The following is a 6,375-nucleotide window of genomic DNA, read 5'->3' as shown; positions in this document are numbered from 1 at the left end:
TTTTTTTTTTTTTTTTTTTTTTAGAAGCAAAACTGATCTGCTCCCTACTATAAATAGCTGCAGATGGTAATAATAGCACTATTAAGCAACCAGGTGAATGCCAAACCTTCCTTGAAATGCTCCATCCTCTACTGATGCAGAGGTTTGCATGCAGCACCATCTGTCAGGTGTGTTCATTTATCATTAACCAGCTGTGGACACAACATGAGCTCAAATGCCACCAGGAAAGATACAGCAGATCTGATTTAAATGTTGTACATTTGTTTCAAGAAAAAATTGTAAGCAGAAAGTAGGGCTAAAAAATCTCAGCTCAGAAAGTGGAAATAAGCCATGAAAGTTCACACCTAGAATATTAAACTCACCTGTGAATACCTACACATTTCATTCTTCATTTTTATATTGATCTTCGAGTAGGGAGAATATCTCAATCGCTACTGTCGTCATAAATTTTAAGATCCAGATTCAGCCCTATTCTAATGTACCTTCTCTCTCTAGTATTCTTTTCTTCCTATTTGCCCAAGTTACAATGTGTTTTGAGACAGAAAGGCAGTAACAGACAACTGTCTTTCTGTAAAATATAGCGAGGTTATTTTGTACAAATGGAATGAACCTCATTTTTTCATTTCAGATCAAAGCAGAAATCTTTTGAAGTTTAGCTATTTGATAAAAAAAGGGCTTTATAACAAGCAGATATAGAAGTTAATAGGACATAGAGATATTTTATTAAACTGCAAACCATTATTAATATTGCAGTTTTAACTTGAAAGAAATATGTGAAATGACACCGGAAATTAATTAGATTATTTCATCATTCTTTTACATTATAAACTTTGATACACTTGCATAGATATATAGGTACATTGATAAAAAGACACAAAGACAAACAGAATTTTAATGAGTGGGGAGCTTTTATCTACTATCACTTTGTGACTTAATTTTTTCTGTTTATACTGCCTATTGATTCCAGTTGAAACCTGCTGTTTTAATGTTGTTATTGATATTCTCTCTGGGTTTTCTTCTAATTCTAGCATTGATATTACCTTGATCGGATTTAGTTTATTTGAATTGCCTGTAGGTTTCAGTCTCCAGAGTTTTTCACTGCTTATAGACATGCAAAGATAAAACCTCTCTTTTTATCTAAAAATCCTTGAGAGACTCAGAAAGATACAGCCATTTTCTGAGAACATGAAAAAGAAAGAGACAACAATCAAAAGGAATATACTTCTCACCCATCCTATTCAAAACATCATTTCTATATAACCTGCATATTCCCTGACATACACAGACTTTTAATCCAGTCAGTTCCATTTTGCGTTCAGGAATTTTGTGTGGAGAAATGGTTTTGTCATAAAATCACAAGTGGCTCCAAGCTCTGTGTCACAGGCTACACCTTCACCAGACAGTCTCTGGTACTGACTGATTTAGGAAATGGATCTGCAATAGAACAACATGTAATGTTGCATATTGCTTATTTTTTGCACCCTGATGAAAAATCAAGCTTTAGTGCATTTTTTGAATATAGAAGAACCCCTCCCAACACCCCTTTTCAATAAGATAAGTCAATGTATGAGAATGGGTGGCTAAAGATAACTTCTGTATGGTATTAATATAAACTGCTACTTCTGAAATTTGCCTAAGACTCCAAGAAAGAAATAAGAAAAGTAATGCTACAATTAAAAAAATAAGTCTCTAAACAGTTTTACCTTTCAGATAGATAATTTCTCTTTTGAAATTATCAATTTCCTTCCATGTAAAAGTTTTTTTTTTTTTTTTTTTTTTTTTTTAAATTGTACCTTACTTCCTTACCTTTCTAATTTTTAATCTCTCTGTCTCTCATTTGTTTGCTTTATTTTCTTTCTAAGTTTTATTATTATTATTATTATTATTTATTTCATTTTGGCTTGAGTTCAGTCTTCATTCCCTTTCTGTTTTTGTTTTCTGCTTTCTTCTTTCTGTAGGCCTATAGTTTATTTTCTTCTCTTTGTTCTGACTATTTTGTCATCTAACAGTATGCTTTTTTGGAAATAATTATTTTGTGGGAAATAATTAACACTTTCAATTCTATAATTAAAGACAGGTAAAGACTATGAATATATATATGCAACCAAGTGCTCTATTTGCACATGATTTATATCCTCTGTTCAGCTGTCACAGGCCAGTTATATTAAGAGTTTGACATCCTATAGAATTCTTTAAGATCTAGCAGTCAGCTTGTGTAGTATAATGTAATGATAGATGGGAAGAAGGTGAAGAATCTTTTTCATGGTTCAACATTGAATTATTTTGATATCTACATAAATTTAATTTTTAATAACACTAATATGTAATGGTAATAGAAAAGTGAATTTGTGATAGAAAAGCGAAAAATTATTGTTGCAAAATATATTATTCCATTAAGAGAGAGTGTGATGGACTGTGATGGGATATTGGAAAACAGTGGAGAAGGAAGAGAATCTGTGTTTGTCTTTTAACACCATTTTCCCCAAAGGTCATCTGCACAGGTTCATCATCACTACTGTGTACAACCTGTATTGTTAGAGGTAAGGTGCTTTTTGATAGTAGAAGTGAAAATGGGTTGTGGTGGTACCTGAGAGGCCTTTGTGGGCATGTATACCTCACATAACCCTTGAAGAAAGGCTGAACTTATAATGTTATAAGCTCTTCCAGCATCACAGCCATCCTGTGAGACTTTTGCCCCAGGGATTTGATACTCATTAGCAATTTCTGGAAACCTGAAATTTTGTGACTGCATGCATTTGTTGCCAGTCTTCACTATTGCATTCCTGATGGTCACTGTTTTTTTTTTTTTTTTTTTTAAGCACACTACAGGCTCATGTTCTCATCAGGAAATGAGCAGCAAAGTAGAAAAACCTCTCGAATTCTCTAGGCATTGTTGTCCTGTGTGGAGTGGTTTTCTTTTATTATTATTATTTTTTATTATTTTTATTTTTTATTTTGGAGAGAAATACTTCATGCTTCTTGTAGAAGAAGAGGAAAGCTTATAGGACTACCAGGAACATAGAGAGATGCTGTGTCCCTTGGGATCTTTATTGATCAATTGTAGCTCTTTGCTCTTCATTCTGTGCCAGTTTTCTCTGCAGAAGTTGCCTCTCTCCTGTATGTGTTCAAGCAGTTTTGTGCATATCTTGTTGTCCCAGAAACTAGGATTTTATGTGGTTGTTGCAAGGCAATGATGTCCCAACAGTTCCAACCAGGTATACAAGCCACAGACAAGAATGATAGGAGCTGGTGGAAAGGTACCATGTACATATTTTACAAAAAAATCACAAATGACCCACACATATTTTCCAGAACTGCTGCAGTGACTTTTGGATGACTGGTTACAAAACAACAGAATATAAAAAAGTGAAGAGTTGTGAGCAAAAATAGGAGTGATGGTGAAACCACTGCTGCTGTTTTAACTTAAGTTCTTGTGGTAGAGATTTGCTTCTTATGAGGGGCACAGATTGGGGAAAAAATCAATAAAAGGCAAATTTTAGCCCTGAAACCTTGAAGTAAAAACTGTGAGTTTTCAAAAAAAAGTTCTTTCTGCTACATGATCATTTCCCTAAATACCCCTTGCTTTTCTGTAATGAGCCACAGTGGATGATCATTTTTTTTTGTTCACCTTTTCCATCCTTTTAATGTTTGTGTACACAAAGTACTCTTTCCTGTGTTGGAATAATTTTGTACCTCTGATCATCCTTGCTATTTTTCTCCATCTATTCTAGTTTGCTCTTTTGAGTACTGCATACAATATTTAATATGCTGTTTTAGCATGAGTTTACAAAGTACCATAACGAGAATTTCTGTGTTATTTTCAGTTCCATTTTCACTGCTATTCATAGTCTCTGAGCACAGCATACATACAAATATGTACAGTAATTTCGGGATCTCAATTTTGATATCTTGGCTTTAGATGGCCCTAGTAATTTCCTAAGTAATAATGTGAACTGTTTCCCTGTGTATAGTGAGATATGTTTTTCTTATGTGCATACTTGTATTTATTAAAACCTAATTTCACCTGACATTTTATAGTCCAATTAATGAGTATCATGAATTTTCTATTGCAGATTTTGCTATCCTGTTTTTCCATCTTCAATGAGTTTGTTTTTTCCTTCTCTCTTCATCCTACTCTCTTTCCACTCCCTCAAATACATTGAACAACTTGAATTGTTCTATGCACAGGTCTATGTTCATTAGTAGTAAGCCTTTGAATGTTTCACGTGATGAACTTCTGAGATGGAACATTTGTTTTACTCTTTGTTTGTACTCCAATACCAATCATGTATCAGTCAGAGGACTTTATCTTTTAACCAAGACTAGCTTTTTTTTTTTTTTTTGAAGAAATTTGGTGAGAGGCCTTGAAAAACCTCAGGTATGCTCTATCAACAAGGTTATCTCCTTTCCCTACTCACTGACTTCAATAATTTTTGAATCATGATATCTTTTTATGAAGAGCAACATATATATATATATGTGTGTGTATATATATATCCCTTAAACCACTAATTTTATTTATTAATAAAATTCCTACCAATATGCCTCCTTGGACAATCAGTCTTAACTGTTCTGTGGTTTCAGGAGTAATTTTGAAAAACCAGTTCCATTTTTGTTATTTTCTATTCCCTCAGTCCAGTTGTATATTGAACAATAGACTACACACTTGAATCCAAACTCTTTTCTGAAATCTGTTCATTGTCATAATTATTTTCCTTCTTTTTATTTTGTTGTAGAAAATTCTAAGCTGATAGTCTTGTTTTGGACTTCCTGCTAGTCTTACACCAGTTTATATTCACTGACTTTCAGGGAGGTATTCTTGTTTTGCCGGTGTGTCAGCCTATGTCATGTGGAAAGTCTTGTCTCAAACCATTCCCTCTGTACTCACATTATTTACTTGCTCATCTCTATTTCACTGTAATTTCAAGCATTATTTTCCAGCTTCCTAATAGATAAACAGTTAATCTCAGGTTGGCAGGCATTGAATCTATTCATCTCAGACTCTACAGTACTGAAATAGTCTGTTGCAGACTGGTTGACAGTATTTATTTGCTGACTGGCATTTAAATATTTAATTGTTGGATTCACTAACAATTAACTGTATCAAACAGAGATGTCGAATAGCTTTTAATTTTCATATCAATTTACTTTTCACTTTTTTCTGCATTCTGGTTCTTAAGAGTCGGAAGCCTCAGATGTATCAAATCCAAGATGATTATAGAATTCTGGTACCTTTTAAAGAAGTTGGAAATATGCTAGATACTGAATATTCACATAAACATAAATATAATCTCTGATCCTTTCAAACCTTTGTGCAGAAATATCCCAGTCTGAGATGATGTTACAGTATTCAAATCAAAAGGCATTATGACTGGTACCAGAAATGACAGTGATATTGCCCATCATTTCAGTTGCCTAGACTTGAGCTTTATTTGCTGGATTGTCTGTCTGATTACTGAGGAAGCAGAAATGACTAGTGGAGACTAGATAACTAAGTTCAGAAGACTGCAGTGATAGTGAAGGTTAATAATCTACAGACAAGTATCCATGCTTTGGAACCAGTCAAGCTATTTTCAGCTAAAACCTTTAAAATAATTAAAGTTTGACAGAACTGTAAACAATTTCAAGAAAAGGCCTGGTATTGTGCTTGGTAATGTAACTGAAGGAACAAAATCACAGAGTCCTTTAGGTTGGAAAGGACATCTTCAGATCCTCTGGTTAAACTCCCTGCTCAAGTAGGGTCAGCTACAGCAGGTTGCCCAGGACTGTATCTAGTCAAGTTTTGAATATCTGTCTCCATCGTTGGTTTTGCTGGGCCTAACTTTGCATTCAGTTCTCCCTCTGATGGTTGCGAGGCAAGATGGAAAGGTATGAGTACAAGGAGGAGGAACTACCTGGAGTGCAGAACTGGGGAAGAGTATGAGTAGAGGTGGAGCTTACATCTGTGGGTGTGGAGGCAAAAGGCAGATGTTTAGCTAATGAAAAGAGCAGAAAGAGGATTCTGGTGGAAAGGAAATATGAAAAAAAAAAAAAAATAAATAAAAACAGTTTAAAAATGTATTCTATTCAGAAATTGTCATGTAAACCAGGGGTGCTAGCCTCTATACTTCTTGTAGTCAGTGACCAGACTTGAAACTCACTGGTTAAAGTGTGCTACCATCTTTTTTTTTTTTAATAGTTGATCAATATATGTCTGCTATCTCCAGCACTTTTGCTGTTAGTTTAGTTGGAGCAGTCTGTGTTGTGATACCAAAAGTCCAAATATCTATGTTTTAATGCTAAGAGTAGGTCCAAAGAAAAGAAGTTTAATTATTACAATATTTCAAAATCTATGTGAAGAGTATTGAGATTATACAGCCAAAAATACAGATACTT

The sequence above is a fragment of the Oxyura jamaicensis genome, chromosome 2, assembly GCF_011077185.1.
Source record: "Oxyura jamaicensis isolate SHBP4307 breed ruddy duck chromosome 2, BPBGC_Ojam_1.0, whole genome shotgun sequence".
In the NCBI taxonomy this organism is placed as follows: Eukaryota; Metazoa; Chordata; class Aves; order Anseriformes; family Anatidae; genus Oxyura; species Oxyura jamaicensis.
The sequence above is the reverse complement of the archived record's forward strand: the minus strand, read 5'-3'. Positions refer to the sequence as shown.